Below are 22,055 nucleotides of genomic sequence, written 5' to 3' on the forward strand. Positions count from 1 at the left end.
GTGCTACACATCTATACTAGTGCTACACATCTATACTAGTGCTACACATCTATACTAGTGCTACACATCTATACTAGTGCTACACATCTATACTAGTGCTACACATCTATACTAGTGCTACACATCTATACTCGTGCTACACATCTATACTAGTGCTACACATCTATACTAGTGCTACACATCTATACTAGTACATCTATACTAGTGCTACACATCTATACTAGTGCTACACATCTATACTAGTGCTACACATCTATACTAGTGCTACACATCTATACTAGTGCATCTATACTAGTGCTACACATCTATACTAGTGCTACACATCTATACTAGTGCTACACATCTATACTAGTGCTACACATCTATACTAGTGCTACACATCTATACTAGTGCTACACATCTATACTAGTGCTACACATCTATACTAGTGCTACACATCTATACTAGTGCTACACATCTATACTCGTGCTACATTTCCCTTTTCATTTTGCGGGCTTCCAGGTATTTACTCATTCATCGTCAGCATGAAGACAGTGTGGCTTGTCGGGCGTTCGTGTTTCCACTGTTTGGAGAATTACATCTCGATTTATGGGGCGGCAGCGTAGCCTAGTGGTTAGAGCGTTGGACTAGTAACCGCAAGGTTGTAAGTTCAAACCCCTGAGCTGACAAGGTACAAATCTGTCGTTCTGCCCCTGAACAGGCAGTTAACCCACTGTTCCTAGGACGTCATTGAAAATAAGAATTTGTTCTTAACTGATCTTGCCTAGTTAAATAAAGATAAAATAAAAAAACTTTAAAAAAAACTGTGCTTAGACAAGTGCTCTGTCAGATAGCAAAGTGGGTTCAAATCCAAAAAAATCCAAAATTATTAATTTGCATCATGAAGTGAAGGGCCATTGCCCGGCGTACCCCGGGCCAGATGAATCAAACCCCCTCTCTGCTTGCTTATTAAAGTTGTTCGCTGTGCAGTCAAAAGGAGAAATGACATCCTGGCTAATAACTTGGTGTGATTATCATGTGTCTGTTTTCAACAGATCAACTGTTTTAAGACTTTTGTATTTTTAACAAAAGCAAGATGTATAAACGTTCAATCAGTAGTGAACCAAATCGTTTTTGGAGTGAAGGAACTTGTGGAGTAAAGATGGAGAACTCAGCCTCAGGAACTTGTGGAGTAAAGATGGAGAACTCAGCCTCAGGAACTTGTGGAGTAAAGATGGAGAACTCAGCCTCAGGAACTTGTGGAGTAAAGATGGAGAACTCAGCCTCAGGAACTTGTGGAGTAAAGATGGAGAACTCAGCCTCAGGAACTTGTGGAGTAAAGATGGAGAACTCAGCCTCAGGAACTTGTGGAGTAAAGATGGAGAACTCAGCCTCAGGAACTTGTGGAGTAAAGATGGAGAACTCAGCCTCAGGAACTTGTGGAGTAAAGATGGAGAACTCAGCCTCAGGAACTTGTGGAGTAAAGATGGAGAACTCAGCCTCAGGAACTTGTGGAGTAAAGATGGAGAACTCAGCCTCAGGAACTTGTGGAGTAAAGATGGAGAACTCAGCCTCAGGAACTTGTGGAGTAAAGATGGAGAACTCAGCCTCAGGAACTTGTGGAGTAAAGATGGAGAACTCAGCCTCAGGAACTTGTGGAGTAAAGATGGAGAACTCAGCCTCAGGAACTTGTGGAGTAAAGATGGAGAACTCAGCCTCAGGAACTTGTGGAGTAAAGATGGAGAACTCAGCCTCAGGAACTTGTGGAGTAAAGATGGAGAACTCAGCCTCAGGAACTTGTGGAGTAAAGATGGAGAACTCAGCCTCAGGAACTTGTGGAGTAAAGATGGAGAACTCAGCCTCAGGAACTTGTGGAGTAAAGATGGAGAACTCAGCCTCAGGAACTTGTGGAGTAAAGATGGAGAACTCAGCCTCAGGAACTTGTGGAGTAAAGATGGAGAACTCAGCCTCAGGAACTTGTGGAGTAAAGATGGAGAACTCAGCCTCAGGAACTTGTGGAGTAAAGATGGAGAACTCAGCCTCAGGAACTTGTGGAGTAAAGATGGAGAACTCAGCCTCAGGAACTTGTGGAGTAAAGATGGAGAACTCAGCCTCAGGAACTTGTGGAGTAAAGATGGAGAACTCAGCCTCAGGAACTTGTGGAGTAAAGATGGAGAACTCAGCCTCAGGAACTTGTGGAGTAAAGATGGAGAACTCAGCCTCAGGAACTTGTGGAGTAAAGATGGAGAACTCAGCCTCAGGAACTTGTGGAGTAAAGATGGAGAACTCAGCCTCAGGAACTTGTGGAGTAAAGATGGAGAACTCAGCCTCAGGAACTTGTGGAGTAAAGATGGAGAACTCAGCCTCAGGAACTTGTGGAGTAAAGATGGAGAACTCAGCCTCAGGAACTTGTGGAGTAAAGATGGAGAACTCAGCCTCAGGAACTTGCGGAGTAAAGATGGAGAACTCAGCCTCAGGAACTTGCGGAGTAAAGATGGAGAACTCAGCCTCAGGAACTTGCGGAGTAAAGATGGAGAACTCAGCCTCAGGAACTTGCGGAGTAAAGATGGAGAACTCAGCCTCAGGAACTTGTGGAGTAAAGATGGAGAACTCAGCCTCAGGAACTTGTGGAGTAAAGATAGAGTACTCAGCCTCAGGAACTTGTGGAGTAAAGATGGAGAACTCAGCCTCAGGAACTTGTGGAGTAAAGATGGAGAACTCAGCCTCAGGAACTTGTGGAGTAAAGATGGAGAACTCAGCCTCAGGAACTTGTGGAGTAATAATGGAGAACTCAGCCTCAGGAACTTGTGGAGTAAAGATGGAGAACTCAGCCTCAGGAACTTGTGGAGTAAAGATGGAGAACTCAGCCTCAGGAACTTGCTTCCAGACTGTCCATTTAAATGGTCTTTTCGACATCAATGTTTTAATAACAGGGTTGAAAGTGTAGTGGTCAGAGTGGATCTGAAGATTGTAGGTTTGCCTCCCGGAGGATACATTTTTTTTTTTTACCTTTTCACCGCCCTTTGCCGACACGCACACACACACACACACACACTGATTTGAATTTATTAGGTGGCTCTTTAAAATAGCCTTTGGGGTTCGTGGAGTGGCATTCAGTGGCATTGAGTGTGGTGAGTACTACTGCCTGCGTCATGCCATAACGGTGGAGAGACCAGCGGAGGGAGTCAGCTCTCAGAGTCATTGCCCTAATCCTTTTGAGATGCACGCCATCCCTACGGTACTGCCGTAGGGACACAGTACTTTACGTCAGAGTGGTGGATTGTGGGAAATGCGCCTGTCTCACGGAGAAATGCAAACACCAGCTGGTTGCGAGCGCAGGGTCGTCTCTACGGGTTTGTTGATGTCCTCATACCACTGGAACATCCAAGTCTTCCGCTGCGTGACGTCGGAGTAGACAACGGGAACATGTACCTCTAAATCAGCTCTCGTCTGACGAACCCAGGGCTGTCCTCTGTGTGTGTCCCAACCCAGGGCTGTCCTCTGTGTGTGTCCCGACCCAGGGCTGTCCTCTGTGTGTGTCCCAACCCAGGGCTGTCCTCTGTGTGTGTCCCAACCCAGGGCTGTCCTCTGTGTGTGTCCCAACCCAGGGCTGTCCTCTGTGTGTGTCCCAACCCAGGGCTGTCCTCTGTGTGTGTCCCAACCCAGGGCTGTCCTCTGTGTGTGTCCCAACCCAGGGCTGTCCTCTGTGTGTGTCCCAACCCAGGGCTGTCCTCTGTGTGTGTCCCAACCCAGGGCTGTCCTCTGTGTGTGTCCCAACCCAGGGCTGTCCTCTGTGTGTGTCCCAACCCAGGGCTGTCCTCTGTGTGTCCCAACCCAGGGCTGTCCTCTGTGTGTCCCAACCCAGGGCTGTCCTCTGTGTGTGTCCCAACCCAGGGCTGTCCTCTCTGTGTGTCCCAACCCAGGGCTGTCCTCTGTGTGTGTCCCAACCCAGGGCTGTCCTCTGTGTGTGTCCCAACCCAGGGCTGTCCTCTGTGTGTGTCCCAACCCAGGGCTGTCCTCTGTGTGTGTCCCAAGTCATTACCACTGAGGTGGATGACTATGATGTCAGGGGGGGAGCAGCATCACAGTCCCTCTGCTAGAGCAGAACATGGAATAGTTAGACTATGATGTCAGGGGGGGGGAGCAGCATCACAGTCCCTCTGCTAGAGCAGAACATGGAATAGTTAGACCATCATGTCAGGGAGGAGCAGCATCACAGTCCCTCTGCTAGAGCAGAACATGGAATAGTTAGACTATGATGTCAGGGGGGGAGCAGTATCACAGTCCCTCTACTAGAGCAGAACATGGAATAGTTAGACCATCATGTCAGGGAGGAGCAGCATCACAGTCCCTCTGCTAGAGCAGAACATGGAATAGTTTGACTATGATGTCAGGGGGAGCAGCATCACAGTCCCTCTACTAGAGCAGAACATGGAATAGTTAGACCATCATGTCAGGGAGGAGCAGCATCACAGTCCCTCTGCTAGAGCAGAACATGGAATAGTTTGACTATGATGTCAGGGGGGGGGAGCAGCATCACAGTCCCTCTGCTAGAGCAGAACATGGAATAGTTAGACTATGATGTCAGGGGGAGCAGCATCACAGTCCCTCTGCTAGAGCAGAAGAACATGGAACAGTTTTGCCCTACTTCATTCTCCGCTCTCTGAGCCTCCTCTGACAGAAGGGAGAGGTTGTGATGCTTCCCTGTTTCTCTAAAGAGTGGAAACACAACAGTCTTCAAGCTAATCTGTTTAATACTGACATCAAACCCACTTGTTTTGCAAACATGCTCCTGTTAAATGTTTACCTTTATTTAACCAGACAAGTCAGTTAAGAACAAATTCTTCTTTTCAATGACGGCCTGGGAACAGTGGGTTAACTGGTCTAGGAACAGTGGGTTAACTGGTCTAGGAACAGTGGGTTAACTGGTCTAGGAACAGTGGGTTAACTGGTCTAGGAACAGTGGGTTAACTGGTCTAGGAACAGTGGGTTAACTGGTCTAGGAACAGTGGGTTAACTGGTCTAGGAACAGTGGGTTAACTGGTCTAGGAACAGTGGGTTAACCGGTCTAGGAACAGTGGGTTAACTGGTCTAGGAACAGTGGGTTAACTGGTCTAGGAACAGTGGGTTAACTGGTCTAGGAACAGTGGGTTAACTTGTCTAGGAACAGTGGGTTAACTGGTCTAGGAACAGTGGGTTAACTGGTCTAGGAACAGTGGGTTAACTGGTCTAGGAATAGTGGGTTAACCGGTCTAGGAACAGTGGGTTAACTGGTCTAGGAACAGTGGGTTAACTGGTCTAGGAACAGTGGGTTAACCGGTCTAGGAACAGTGGGTTAACTGGTCTAGGAACAGTGGGTGAACCGGTCTAGGAACAGTGGGTTAACCGGTCTAGGAACAGTGGGTTAACTGGTCTAGGAACAGTGGGTTAACTGGTCTAGGAACAGTGGGTTAACTGGTCTAGGAACAGTGGGTTAACTGGCCTAGGAACAGTGGGTTAACTGGCCTAGGAACAGTGGGTTAACTGGCCTAGGAACAGTGGGTTAACTGGTCTAGGAACAGTGGGTTAACTGGTCTAGGAACAGTGGGTTAACTGGTCTAGGAACAGTGGGTTAACTGGTCTAGGAACAGTGGGTTAACTGGTCTAGGAACAGTGGGTTAACTGGCCTAGGAACAGTGGGTTAACTGGTCTAGGAACAGTGGGTTAACTGCCTGTTCAGGGAGTTACGACAGATTTGTACCTTGTCCAGCTCAGGGGTTTGAACTTGCAACCTTCCGGTTACTAGTCCAACGCTCTAACCACTAGGCTACCCTGCCGTAAACAGAAACGGCTGTATTGTCATTATTCATGTGTCACACAGATTCAATAGTCTACCAGACAGACAGATATGACACCCCATGCCCTTTACAGTGATCTACATTTGGCCAGGGCACATGGGACTCTAGAGAGGGAATATGTCTCCATTTGGGATACAGACACAGAGATAGGATGACAGGCCTGGTGCACTGGGGAGCCGAGCCTGGATGACAGGCCTGGTGCACTGGGGAGCCGAGCCTGGATGACAGGCCTGGTGCACTGGGGAGCCGAGCCTGGATGACAGGCCTGGTGCATTGGGGATCCCAGCTGAGCCAAGTGTCTCTCCTGTCTGCTTACGATGTAACAACAGGCCTCCCCTCCCTGTGTTATCGCCATGGCCACACGGGCAATGCCAATCACCGTGCCAATCATCGCCATGCCAGGGGATGAGGTGTCAATCAGACAGATGGATGAAGAGACGGGACAGGCGGTAGGTTTGTGGAGCAGCAGCTGGAGGTTTGGCGGAGGTGGGTGCGTGAAGAGGTGGAGGGGTATGGAGGGGTGAGACCAGACCAGTGCCCACTCCTCTGCCATCCTCTCTCTGTATCATCTCCCAGTGCTACCGAAGACAATCCAAGATGACAGACAGACCCATACAGACCCAGCCTAAACAGGTTGCCGTGGCGATGACGGGTGTTGGATGCTGTATCACATGTTTCTCCAAGTTTTATGAGAAAACAAAAAAACAAACTACACATTTTTTTTTAGATGTTTTATTGTTTTGACAGAAAAGACAACAGCAAATCAGTCCCAAATGATTTACATAAAATAAATGTGTTCCAAAGTATCATAAGAGATATGCCATCTTTGCAAATCAAATCCAATGTTATTTGTCACACGCGCCGAATACAACAGGTGTAGTAGACCTTACAGTGAAATGCTGAATACAACAGGTGTAGTAGACCTTACAGTGAAATGCTGAATACAACAGGTGTAGTAGACCTTACAGTGAAATGCTGAATACAACAGGTGTAGTAGACCTTACAGTGAAATGCTGAATACAACAGGTGTAGTAGACCTCACAGTGAAATGCTGAATACAACAGGTGTAGTAGACCTTACAGTGAAATGCTGAATACAACAGGTGTAGTAGACCTCACAGTGAAATGCTGAATACAACAGGTGTAGTAGACCTTACAGTGAAATGCTGAATACAACAGGTGTAGTAGACCTCACAGTGAAATGCTGAATACAACAGGTGTAGTAGACCTCACAGTGAAATGCTGAATACAACAGGTGTAGTAGACCTCACAGTGAAATGCTGAATACAACAGGTGTAGTAGACCTCACAGTGAAATGCTGAATACAACAGGTGTAGTAGACCTTACAGTGAAATGCTGAATACAACAGGTGTAGTAGACCTCACAGTGAAATGCTGAATACAACAGGTGTAGTAGACCTCACAGTGAAATGCTGAATACAACAGGTGTAGTAGACCTTACAGTGAAATGCTGAATACAACAGGTGTAGTAGACCTTACAGTGAAATGCTGAATACAACAGGTGTAGTAGACCTCACAGTGAAATGCTGAATACAACAGGTGTAGTAGACCTTACAGTGAAATGCTGAATACAACAGGTGTAGTAGACCTTACAGTGAAATGCTGAATACAACAGGTGTAGTAGACCTCACAGTGAAATGCTGAATACAACAGGTGTAGTAGACCTCACAGTGAAATGCTGAATACAACAGGTGTAGTAGACCGCTGAATACAACAGGTGTAGTAGACCGCTGAATACAACAGGTGTAGTAGACCTTACAGTGAAATGCTGAATACAACAGGTGTAGTAGACCTCACAGTGAAATGCTGAATACAACAGGTGTAGTAGACCTCACAGTGAAATGCTGAATACAACAGGTGTAGTAGACCTCACAGTGAAATGCTGAATACAACAGGTGTAGTAGACCTCACAGTGAAATGCTGAATACAACAGGTGTAGTAGACCTTACAGTGAAATGCTGAATACAACAGGTGTAGTAGACCTCACAGTGAAATGCTGAATACAACAGGTGTAGTAGACCTTACAGTGAAATGCTGAATACAACAGGTGTAGTAGACCTTACAGTGAAATGCTGAATACAACAGGTGTAGTAGACCTTACAGTGAAATGCTGAATACAACAGGTGTAGTAGACCTTACAGTGAAATGCTGAATACAACAGGTGTAGTAGACCTTCACAGTGAAATGCTGAATACAACAGGTGTAGTAGACCTCACAGTGAAATGCTGAATACAACAGGTGCAGTAGACCTTACAGTGAAATGCTGAATACAACAGGTGTAGTAGACCTTACAGTGAAATGCTGAATACAACAGGTGTAGTAGACCTCACAGTGAAATGCTGAATACAACAGGTGTAGTAGACCTCACAGTGAAATGAAATGCTGAATACAACAGGTGTAGTAGACCTTACAGTGAAATGCTGAATACAACAGGTGTAGTAGACCTCACAGTGAAATGCTGAATACAACAGGTGTAGTAGACCTACAGTGAAATGCTGAATACAACAGGTGTAGTAGACCTTACAGTGAAATGCTGAATACAACAGGTGTAGTAGACCTTACAGTGAAATGCTGAATACAACAGGTGTAGTAGACCTCACAGTGAAATGCTGAATACAACAGGTGTAGTAGACCTTACAGTGAAATGCTGAATACAAGGTGTAGTAGACCAACAGTGAAATTTTAATAAAAATGTAGTAGACCTTAAAGTGATTTACAAAATAAACAGGTGTAGTAGAACAATAAAGTGAAATGCTGAAAACAAAAAATGTAGTAAAAATAACAGTGAAATGCTGAATATACAGGGTAGTAGACTGGTACAGAGTCAATGTGAGGCTATAACAGGTGTAGTAGACCTTACAGTGAAATGTGGAGACTATATACAGGGAGACCTACAGTGAAATGCTGAAGGCTATAACAGGTGTAGTAGACCAATAGTGAAATGCTGAATATACAGGTGTAGTAGACCGGTACAGTGAAATGCTGAGGCTACAACAGGTGTAGTAGACCTGGTACAGTGAAATGCTGAATACATACAGGGGTACTGGTACAGACCTCAAGTGGAGGCTGAATATACAGGGGTAGACTCACAGTGAAATGCTGAATACATACAGGTGTAGTAGACCAGAGTGAAATGCTGAATACAACAGGGGTAGTAGAGAGTCAAGTGAAAGGCTATATACAGGGGGTACTGGTACAGAGTCAATGTGGAGGCTATATACAGGGGTACTAGGTCACAGTGATGTCAATACAACAGGAGGCTATATACAGTGAAATGGAATACAACAGGGTAGTAGAGTCAACAGTGGATGCTGAATACAACAGGTGTAGTAGGTACAGAGTCAATGTGGAGGCTATATACAGGGGGTACCAGGTACAGAGTCAATGTGGAGGCTATATACAGGGGTACCGGTACAGAGTCAATGTGGAGGCTATATACAGGTGGTAGACCGCTACAGAGTCAATGTGAGGCTATATACAGGGGGTACTGGTACAGAGTCAATGTGAATACATACAGGGGTAGTAGAATACAACGGTACAGTGAAATGCTGAAGGCTATATACAGGGGGTACTGGTACAGTGTCAATGTGGAGGCTATAACAGGGTAGTACAGAGTCAATGTGGAGGCTATATACAGGAGGTAGACCGGTACAGAGTGAAATGTGGAATATATACAGGTACCGGTAGAGTCACAGTGGAGGCTATATACAGGGTGTTACGGTACAGAGTCAAGTGAAGTCTATATACAGGGGTACTGGTACAGAGTCAATGTGAAATGCTATACAGGGGTTACCGGTACAGAGTCAACGTGGAGGCTATATACAGGGGGTACCGGTACAGAGTCAATGTGGAGGCTATATACAGGGTGTTATGGTACAGAGTCAATGTGGAGGCTAAATACAGGGGTACCCATACAGAGTCAATGTGGAGGCTATATACAGGGGTACCGGTACAGAGTCAATGTGGAGGCTATATACAGGGTGTTACGGTACAGAGTCAATGTGGAGGCTATATACAGGGGTACCGGTACAGAGTCAATGTGGAGGCTATATACAGGGGTTACTGGTACAGAGTCAATGTGGAGGCTATATACAGGGGTACCGGTACAGAGTCAATGTGGAGGCTATATACAGGGGACTGGTACAGAGTCAATGTGGAGGCTATATACAGGGGTATTGGTACAGAGTCAATGTGGAGGCTATATACAGGGGGACTGGTACAGAGTCAATGTGGAGGCTATATACAGGGTATTACGGTACAGAGTCAATGTGGAGGCTATATACAGGGGTACTAGTACAGAGTCAATGTGGAGGCTATATACTGGGGTACCGGTACAGAGTCAATGTGGAGGCTATATACAGGGGTACCGGTACAGAGTCAATGTGGAGGCTATATACAGGGTTATTACGGTACAGAGTCAATGTGGAGGCTATATACAGGGTATTACGGTACAGAGTCAATGTGGAGGCTATATACAGGGGTACTGGTACAGAGTCAATGTGGAGGCTATATACAGGGGTACGGTACAGAGTCAATGTGGAGGCTATATACAGGGGTACCAGTACAGAGTCAATGTGGAGGCTATATACAGGGGTACCAGTACAGAGTCAATGTGGAGGCTATATACAGGAGTTACCGGTACAGAGTCAATGTGGAGGCTATATACAGGGGTACTGGTACAGAGTCAATGTGGAGGCTATATACAGGGAGGTACCGGTACAGAGTCAATGTGGAGGCTATATACAGGGGGTACCGGTACAGAGTCAATGTGGAGGCTATATACAGGGGTACCGGTACAGAGTCAATGTGGAGGCTATATACAGGGGTACTGGTACAGAGTCAATGTGGAGGCTAAATACAGGGGGTATTACGGTACAGAGTCAATGTGGAGGCTATATACAGGGGTACTGGTACAGTGTCAATGTGGAGGCTATATACAGGGGGTACCGGTACAGAGTCAATGTGGAGGCTATATACAGGAGGTACCGGTACAGAGTCAATGTGGAGGCTATATACAGGGGGTACCGGTCAGAGTCAATGTGGAGGCTATATACAGGGTGTTACGGTACAGAGTCAATGTGGAGTCTATATACAGGGGTACTGGTACAGAGTCAATGTGGAGGCTATATACAGGGGTTACCGGTACAGAGTCAACGTGGAGGCTATATACAGGGGGTACCGGTACAGAGTCAATGTGGAGGCTATATACAGGGGGACTGGTACAGAGTCAATGTGGAGGCTAAATACAGGGGTACCCATACAGAGTCAATGTGGAGGCTATATACAGGGTATTACAGTACAGAGTCAATGTGGAGGCTATATACAGGGTGTTACGGTACAGAGTCAATGTGGAGGCTATATACAGGGGTACCGGTACAGAGTCAATGTGGAGGCTATATACAGGGTGGTACAGAGTCAATGTGGAGGCTATATACAGGGTATTACGGTACAGAGTCAATGTGGAGGCTATATACAGGGGGTACTGGTACAGAGTCAATGTGGAGGCTATATACAGGGGGTACCGGTACAGAGTCAATGTGGAGGCTATATACAGGGGGTACCAGTACAGAGTCAATGTGGAGGCTATATACAGGGGGTACAGTACAGAGTCAATGTGGAGGCTATATACAGGGGGTACCGGTACAGAGTCAATGTGGAGGCTATATACAGGGGGTACTGGTACAGAGTCAATGTGGAGGCTATATACAGGGGGTACCGGTACAGAGTCAATGTGGAGGCTATATACAGGGGGTACTGGTACAGAGTCAATGTGGAGGCTATATACAGGGGGTACCGGTACAGAGTCAATGTGGAGGCTATATACAGGGGTACCAGTACAGAGTCAATGTGGAGGCTATATACAGGGAGTACCGGTACAGAGTCAATGTGGAGGCTATATACAGGGGGTACTGGTACAGAGTCAATGTGGAGGCTATATACAGGGGGTAGTGGTACAGAGTCAATGTGGAGGCTATATACAGGGGTACCGGTACAGAGTCAATGTGGAGGCTATATACAGGGGTACCGGTACAGAGTCAATGCGGAGGCTGTATACAGGGGGTACTGGTACAGAGTCAATGCGGAGGCTATATACAGGAGGTACCGGTACAGAGTCAATGTGGAGGCTATATACAGGGGGTACCGGTACAGAGTCAATGCGGAGTCTATATACAAGGGGTACTGGTACAGAGTCAATGTGGAGGCTATATACAGGGGGTACCGGTACAGAGTCAATGTGGAGGCTATATACAGGGGTACCGGTACTGGTAATGTGGAGGCTATATGCAGGGGGTACTGGTAATGCGGAAGCTATATACAGGGTATTACGGTACTGGTCAATGTGGAGGCTATATACAGGGGGTACCGGTACAGAGTCAATATGGAGGCTATATACAGGGGGTACCGGTACAGAGTCAATGTGGAGGCTATATACAGGGGGACTGGTACAGAGTCAATGTGGAGACTATATACAGGGGTACTGGTACAGAGTCAATGTGGAGGCTATATACAGGGGGACTGGTACAGAGTCAATGTGGAGGCTATATACAGGGGGTACTGGTACAGAGTCAATGTGGAGGCTATATACAGGGGGTACCGGTACAGAGTCAATTTGGAGGCTATATACAGGGGTACTGGTACAGAGTCAATGTGGAGGCTATATACAGGGGTACTGGTACAGAGTCAATGTGGAGGCTATATACAGGGGGTACTGGTACAGAGTCAATGTGGAGGCTATATACAGGGGGTACTGGTACAGAGTCAATGTGGAGGCTATATACAGGGGGTACCGGTACAGAGTCAATGTGGAGGCTATATACAGGGGTACTGGTACAGAGTCAATGTGGAGGCTATATACAGGGGGACTGGTACAGAGTCAATGTGGAGGCTATATACAGGGGTACAGGTACAGAGTCAATGTGGAGGCTATATACAGGGGTACTGGTACAGAGTCAATTTGGAGGCTATATACAGGGGGTACTGGTACAGAGTCAATGTGGAGGCTATATACAGGGGGTACCAGTACAGAGTCAATGTGGAGGCTATATACAGGAGGTACGGTACAGAGTCAATGTGGAGGCTATATACAGGGGGTAGTGGTACAGAGTCAATGTGGAGGCTATATACAGGGGGTACCGGTACAGAGTCAATGTGGAGGCTATATACATTGGGTACCGGTACAGAGTCAATGTGGAGGCTGTATACAGGGGTACTGGTACAGAGTCAATGCGGAGGCTATATACAGGGAGGTACCGGTACAGAGTCAATGTGGAGGCTATATACAGGGGTACCGGTACAGAGTCAATGCGGAGGCTATATACAAGGGTACTGGTACAGAGTCAATGTGGAGGCTATATACAGGGGTACCGGTACAGAGTCAATGTGGAGGCTATATACAGGGGCTACCGGTACAGGTCAATGTGGAGGCTATATACAGGGGTACTGGTGTCAATGTGGAAGCTATATACAGGGTATTACGGTACTGGTCAATGTGGAGGCTATATACAGGGGTACGGTACAGAGTCAATATGGAGGCTATATACAGGGGGTACCGGTACAGAGTCAATGTGGAGGCTATATACAGGGGGACTGGTACAGAGTCAATGTGGAGACTATATACAGGGGGTACTGGTACAGAGTCAATGTGGAGGCTATATACAGGGGGTACTGGTACAGAGTCAATGTGGAGGCTATATACAGGGGTACTGGTACAGAGTCAATGTGGAGGCTATATACAGGGGTACCGGTACAGAGTCAATGTGGAGGCTATATACAGGGGGTACTGGTACAGAGTCAATGTGGAGGCTATATACAGGGTACCGGGTACAGAGTCAATTTGGAGGCTATATACAGGGGGTACTGGTACAGAGTCAATGTGGAGGCTATATACAGGGGTACTGGTACAGAGTCAATGTGGAGGCTATATACAGGGGGTACTGGTACAGAGTCAATGTGGAGGCTATATACAGGGGGTCAACCGGTACAGAGTCAATGTGGAGGCTATATACAGGGGGTACGGTACAGAGTCAATGTGGAGGCTATATACAGGGGGTACTGGTACAGAGTCAATGTGGAGGCTATATACAGGGGGACTGGTACAGAGTCAATGTGGAGGCTATATACAGGGGTACTGGTACAGAGTCAATGTGGAGGCTATATACAGGGGGTACCGGTACAGAGTCAATTTGGAGGCTATATACAGGGGGTACTGGTACAGAGTCAATGTGGAGGCTATATACAGGGGTACTGGTACAGAGTCAATGTGGAGGCTATATACAGGGGGTACCGGTACAGAGTCAATGTGGAGGCTATATACAGGGGTACCGGTACAGAGTCAATGTGGAGGCTATATACAGGGGGGTACCGGTACAGAGTCAATGTGGAGGCTATATACAGGGGTACTGGTACAGAGTCAATGTGGAGGCTATATACAGGAGGTACCGGTACAGAGTCAATGTGGAGGCTATATACAGGGGTACTGGTACAGAGTCAATGCGGAGGCTATATACAGGAGGTACCGGTACAGAGTCAATGTGGAGGCTATATACAGGGGTACCGGTACAGAGTCAATGTGGAGGCTATATACAGGGGGTACCGGTACAGAGTCAATGTGGAGGCTATATACAGGGGGTACTGGTACAGAGTCAGTGTGGAGGCTATATACAGGGTATTACGGTACAGAGTCAATGTGGAGGCTATATACAGGGGGTACTGGTACAGTGTCAATGTGGAGGCTATATACAGGGGTACCGGTACAGAGTCAATGTGGAGGCTATATACAGGAGGTACGGTACAGAGTCAATGTGGAGGCTATATACAGGGGTACCGGTCAGAGTCAATGTGGAGGCTATATACAGGGTGTTACGGTACAGAGTCAATGTGGAGTCTATATACAGGGGTACTGGTACAGAGTCAATGTGGAGGCTATATACAGGGGTTACCGGTACAGAGTCAACGTGGAGGCTATATACAGGGGTACCGGTACAGAGTCAATGTGGAGGCTATATAGAGCGTGTTATGGTACAGAGTCAATGTGGAGGCTAAATACAGGGGTACCCATACAGAGTCAATGTGGAGGCTATATACAGGGTATTACAGTACAGAGTCAATGTGGAGGCTATATACAGGGTGTTACGGTACAGAGTCAATGTGGAGGCTATATACAGGGTACCGGTACAGAGTCAATGTGGAGGCTATATACAGGGTGTTACGGTACAGAGTCAATGTGGAGGCTATATACAGGAGTACCGGTACAGAGTCAATGTGGAGGCTATATACAGGGGGACTGGTACAGAGTCAATGTGGAGGCTATATACAGGGTATTACGGTACAGAGTCAATGTGGAGGCTATATACAGGGGTACTGGTACAGAGTCAATGTGGAGGCTATATACAGGGTATTACGGTACAGAGTCAATGTGGAGGCTATATACAGGGGTACTAGTACAGAGTCAATTTGGAGGCTATATACAGGGGGTACTGGTACAGAGTCAATGTGGAGGCTATATACAGGGGTACCAGTACAGAGTCAATGTGGAGGCTATATACAGGAGGTACCGGTACAGAGTCAATGTGGAGGCTATATACAGGGGGTAGTGGTACAGAGTCAATGTGGAGGCTATATACAGGGGTACCGGTACAGAGTCAATGTGGAGGCTATATACATTGGGTACCGGTACAGAGTCAATGCGGAGGCTGTATACAGGGGTACTGGTACAGAGTCAATGCGGAGGCTATATACAGGAGGTACCGGTACAGAGTCAATGTGGAGGCTATATACAGGGTAACGGTACAGAGTCAATGCGGAGGCTATATACAAGGGTACTGGTACAGAGTCAATGTGGAGGCTATATACAGGGGGTACCGGTACAGAGTCAATGTGGAGGCTATATACAGGGCTACCGGTACTGGTAATGTGGAGGCTATATGCAGGGGTACTGGTAATGCAGGAAGCTATATACAGGGTATTACGGTACTGGTAATGTGGAGGCTATATACAGGGGTACCGGTACAGAGTCAATATGGAGGCTATATACAGGGGTACCGGTACAGAGTCAATGTGGAGGCTATATACAGGGGGACTGGTACAGAGTCAATGTGGAGACTATATACAGGGGGTACTGGTACAGAGTCAATGTGGAGGCTATATACAGGGGTACTGGTACAGAGTCAATGTGGAGGCTATATACAGGGGTACTGGTACAGAGTCAATGTGGAGGCTATATACAGGGGGTACCGGTACAGAGTCAATGTGGAGGCTATATACAGGGGGTACTGGTACAGAGTCAATGTGGAGGCTATATACAGGGGTACCGGTACAGAGTCAATGTGGAGGCTATATACAGGGGGTACTGGTACAGAGTCAATGTGGAGGCTATATACAGGGGGTACTGGTACAGAGTCAATGTGGAGGCTATATACAGGGGGTACCGGTACAGAGTCAATGTGGAGGCTATATACAGGGGGTACCGGTACAGAGTCAATGTGGAGGCTATATACAGGGGGTACCGGTACAGAGTCAATGTGGAGGCTATATACAGGGGTACTGGTACAGAGTCAATGTGGAGGCTATATACAGGGGGACTGGTACAGAGTCAATGTGGAGGCTATATACAGGGGTACTGGTACAGAGTCAATGTGGAGGCTATAGACAGGGGGTACGGTACAGAGTCAATTTGGAGGCTATATACAGGGGGTACTGGTACAGAGTCAATGTGGAGGCTATATACAGGGGGTACTGGTACAGAGTCAATGTGGAGGCTATATACAGGGGGCACCGGTACAGAGTCAATGTGGAGGCTATATACAGGGGGTACGGTACAGAGTCAATGTGGAGGCTATATACAGGGGGTACCGGTACAGAGTCAATGTGGAGGCTATATACAGGGGTACCGGTACAGAGTCAATGCGGAGGCTATATACAGGAGGTACCGGTACAGAGTCAATGTGGAGGCTATATACAGGGTATTACGGTACAGAGTCAATGTGGAGGCTATATACAGGGGGGTACCGGTACAGAGTCAATGTGGAGGCTATATACAGGGGGTACCGGTACAGAGTCAATGTGGAGGCTATATACAGGGGGTACCGCTACAGAGTCAATGTGGAGGCTATATACAGGGGGTACTGGTACAGAGTCAATGTGGAGGCTATATACAGGGTATTACGGTACAGAGTCAATGTGGAGGCTATATACAGGGGGTACTGGTACAGTGTCAATGTGGAGGCTATATACAGGGGGTACCGGTACAGAGTCAATGTGGAGGCTATATACAGGAGGTACCGGTACAGAGTCAATGTGGAGGCTATATACAGGGGGTACCGGTCAGAGTCAATGTGGAGGCTATATACAGGGTGTTACGGTACAGAGTCAATGTGGAGTCTATATACAGGGGGTACTGGTACAGAGTCAATGTGGAGGCTATATACAGGGGTTACCGGTACAGAGTCAACGTGGAGGCTATATACAGGGGGTACCGGTACAGAGTCAATGTGGAGGCTATATACAGGGTGTTATGGTACAGAGTCAATGTGGAGGCTAAATACAGGGGGTACCCATACAGAGTCAATGTGGAGGCTATATACAGGGTATTACAGTACAGAGTCAATGTGGAGGCTATATACAGGGTGTTACGGTACAGAGTCAATGTGGAGGCTATATACAGGGAGTACCGGTACAGAGTCAATGTGGAGGCTATATACAGGGTGTTACGGTACAGAGTCAATGTGGAGGCTATATACAGGGAGTACCGGTACAGAGTCAATGTGGAGGCTATATACAGGGGGGACTGGTACAGAGTCAATGTGGAGGCTATATACAGGGTATTACGGTACAGAGTCAATGTGGAGGCTATATACAGGGGGGACTGGTACAGAGTCAATGTGGAGGCTATATACAGGGTATTACGGTACAGAGTCAATGTGGAGGCTATATACAGGGGGTACTAGTACAGAGTCAATGTGGAGGCTATATACTGGGGGTACCGGTACAGAGTCAATGTGGAGGCTATATACAGGGGGTACCGGTACAGAGTCAATGTGGAGGCTATATACAGGGTATTACGGTACAGAGTCAATGTGGAGGCTATATACAGGGTATTACGGTACAGAGTCAATGTGGAGGCTATATACAGGGGGTACTGGTACAGAGTCAATGTGGAGGCTATATACAGGGGGTACCGGTACAGAGTCAATGTGGAGGCTATATACAGGGGGTACCAGTACAGAGTCAATGTGGAGGCTATATACAGGGGGTACCAGTACAGAGTCAATGTGGAGGCTATATACAGGAGGTACCGGTACAGAGTCAATGCGGAGGCTGTATACAGGGGGTACTGGTACAGAGTCAATGCGGAGGCTATATACAGGAGGTACCGGTACAGAGTCAATGTGGAGGCTATGTACAGGGGGTACCGGTACAGAGTCAATGCGGAGGCTATATACAGGGGGTACTGGTACAGAGTCAATGTGGAGGCTATATACAGGGGGTACCGGTACAGAGTCAATGTGGAGGCTATATACAGGGGGTACCAGTACAGAGTCAATGTGGAGGCTATATACAGGGGGTACCAGTACAGAGTCAATGTGGAGGCTATATACAGGAGGTACCGGTACAGAGTCAATGTGGAGGCTATATACAGGGGGTAGTGGTACAGAGTCAATGTGGAGGCTATATACAGGGGTACCGGTACAGAGTCAATGTGGAGGCTATATATATTGGGTACCGGTACAGAGTCAATGCGGAGGCTGTATACAGGGGTACTGGTACAGAGTCAATGCGGAGGCTATATACAGGAGGCACCGGTACAGAGTCAATGTGGAGGCTATATACAGGGGGTACTGGTACAGAGTCAATGTGGAGGCTATATACAGGGGGTACCGGTACAGAGTCAATGCGGAGGCTATATACAGGGGGTACTGGTACAGAGTCAATGTGGAGGCTATATACAGGGGGTACCGGTACTGGTAATGTGGAGGCTATATGCAGGGGGTACTGGTAATGCGGAGGCTATATACAGGGTATTACGGTACTGGTAATGTGGAGGCTATATACAGGGGGTACTGGTACAGAGTCAATGCGGAGGCTATATACAGGGGGTACCGGTACTGGTAATGTGGAGGCTATATGCAGGGGGTACTGGTAATGCGGAGGCTATATACAGGGTACACGGCACCGGTAATGTGGAGGCTATATACAGGGGTACCGGTACAAAGTCAATGCGGAGGCTATATACAGGGGGTACTGGTACAGAGTCAATGTGGAGGCTATATACAGGGGGTACCGGTACTGGTAATGTGGAGGCTATATACAGGGGGTACTGGTACAGAGTCAATGCGGAGGCTATATACAGGGGGTACCGGTACTGGTAATGTGGAGGCTATATGCAGGGGGTACTGGTAATGCGGAGGCTATATACAGGGGGGACTGGTACAGAGTCAATGTGGAGGCTATATACAGGGGGTACTGGTAATGTGGAGGCTATATACAGGGGGACTGGTACAGAGTCAATGTGGAGGCTATATACAGGGTATTACGGTACTGGTAATGTGGAGGCTATATACAGGGGGGACTGGTACAGAGTCAATGTGGAGGCTATATACAGGGTATTACGGTACTGGTAATGTGGAGGCTATATACAGGGTATTACGGTACTGGTAATGTGGAGGCTATGTGTGGGGTTCATGCAGTCTAGTTGATGCTCCCGGGTATATGATACATAGAGGTGTTGTGGGGAGACTATCTCCTCAGTACCATAGTCTCCTCTACGATCTAATGGAGAGCTGCTGACAAGCACAGTCCTCTCTCCATCCTGACAGCCCTGTTCCCACACAGACACAATACAGTGGTAGATATGGAACAGCTTGTCCCTCAGGGAAACCAACCGGAGGCTGTTGATATGAAAATCAACCATTGAGCTGTTCTCTGTTGTTGTCTGTCTGCCACCTGCAGCCGAGTGTCAACTCAACTCGCGTGGCACACACACACACACACACACACACACACACACACACACACACACACACACACACACACACACACACACACACACACACACACACACACACACACACACACACACACATATACACACGCACGCACGCACACACACACACACACACACACACACACACACACACACACACACACACACACACACACACACACACACACACACACACACACACACACACACACACACACACACACACACACACACACACACACACACACACACACACACACACACACTACAAACACACACACCTGACACAAAGCCTCATAGTAACAGCTGCTCTATCAGCACAGAGAAAGACTGCCCGGGATCAATTTCAGTTGAGCTAAAAAATCCTCATCAGCGTGGATGAGGACTGCATCTGAAAAGACTGTTTGTTCCCTTTTAATGACCCTACTTTTGACTGGGGAATAGGGGACCATGTAGTGCACTAAATGGGGAATAGTGGGGCATGTAGTGCACTACATAGGGAATAGGGGGCCATGTAGTGCACTAAATAGGGAATAGGGGTCATGTAGTGCACTACATAGGGAATAGGGGGCATGTAGTGCATCACATAGGGAATAGGGGGCATGTAGTGCACTAAATAGGAATAGGGGCCATGTAACTACATAGGGAATAGCGGGCCATGTAGTGCACTACATAGGAATAGGGGGCCATGTAGTGCATTAAATAGGAATAGGGGCATGTAGTGAATACATAGGAATAGGGGGCCACAGTGCACTATATAGGAATAGGGCTAGATAGGAACTATAAGCCATGTAGTGCACTACATAGGAATAGGGAGCCATGTAGTGCACTATATAGGGTATAACCATGTAGTGCACCACATAGGAATAGGGGGCCATGTAGCACTATATAGGCAATAGGGGGCCATGTAGCACTATATAGGAATAGGGGGCATGTAGTGCACTACATAAGGAATAGGGGGCCATGTTCATAGCACTACATAGGGAATAGGGGGCCATGTAGTGCACTACATAGGAATAGGGAGCCATGTAGTGCACTATATAGTGAATAACATGTGAAAAGTGCACTATATAGGCAATAGGGGGCCATAGAGTGCACTATATAGGAATAGGGGGGCATGGCAACATAGGAATAGGGGCCATGAGAGCACTACATAGGGGAATAGGGGCCATGTAGTGCACCATAACCCTGCTGGGGAATAGGGGGCCATGTAGACACCATATAGGAATAGGGGGCATAAAGTAGTGCACTACATAGGAATAGGGGCCATGTAGCACTACATAGGAATAGGGGGCCATGTAGTGCACTATATAGGAATAGGGCATGGTCTACATAGGAATAGGGGGCCACCAGTGCACACATAGGAATAGGGGGGGCCATGTAGTGCACTACATAGGAATAGGGGGCCATGTAGCACATATAGGAATAGGGGGCATGTAAAGATGCACTACATAGGGAATAGGGGGCCATTTAGTGCACTACATAGGGAATAGGGGGCCATTTAGTGCACTACATAGGGAATAGGGGCCATTTAGTGCACTACATAGGGAATATAATGCCATTAGAGGTGTACTCGTTGAAGTACGTTGAATTCTACCCCTGCACCAGAGGGATATTTATCTACTATAACGTCAAGCAACCCTCACACTTGACTTGATCTCTCAAACCTAAAACCAATGACCGTAAAAAAAAAAATATATATATAAGCCCTCATATCTGGTCTAATTCAAAACAAACTCCATAATGTTATCTTCAGCTACAGCTAGACAGAGTAAATCATATTCTATTCAAGTTGTCTAATTGTTGAATGCCAGCTGGTAGGTTATTCAGGCAGGAACAGACGTTCATAACTCCAGAGAGAGGAAGAGAACCGACGTGTCTGTTAGTGGGTTGAGGTAGTAGTGTGTGTGCCAGTGTGTAAGTGTGTGTGTGTGTGTGTGTGTGTGTGTGTGTGTGTGTGTGTGTGTGTGTGTGTGTGTGTGTGTGTGTGTGTGTGTGTGTGTGTGTGTGTGTGTGTGTGTGTGTGTGTGTGAGTGTGTGTGTGTGTCTGTGCGTGCTTCTATGGAGTGGAAACAGTGTTCAGTTGTCTCGTAGCTGATTGAAACGTCCCGGTCACTCACTATCTGCTGGGGAGACAGAGAGAACTAAAGATAACCCTGCTGGGGAGACAGAGAGAACTAAAGATAACCCTGCTGGGGAGACAGAGAGAACTAAAGATAACCCTGCTGGGGAGACAGAG

The sequence above is a fragment of the Oncorhynchus keta genome, chromosome 7 (assembly GCF_023373465.1).
Source record: "Oncorhynchus keta strain PuntledgeMale-10-30-2019 chromosome 7, Oket_V2, whole genome shotgun sequence".
Taxonomy (NCBI): domain Eukaryota; kingdom Metazoa; phylum Chordata; class Actinopteri; order Salmoniformes; family Salmonidae; genus Oncorhynchus; species Oncorhynchus keta.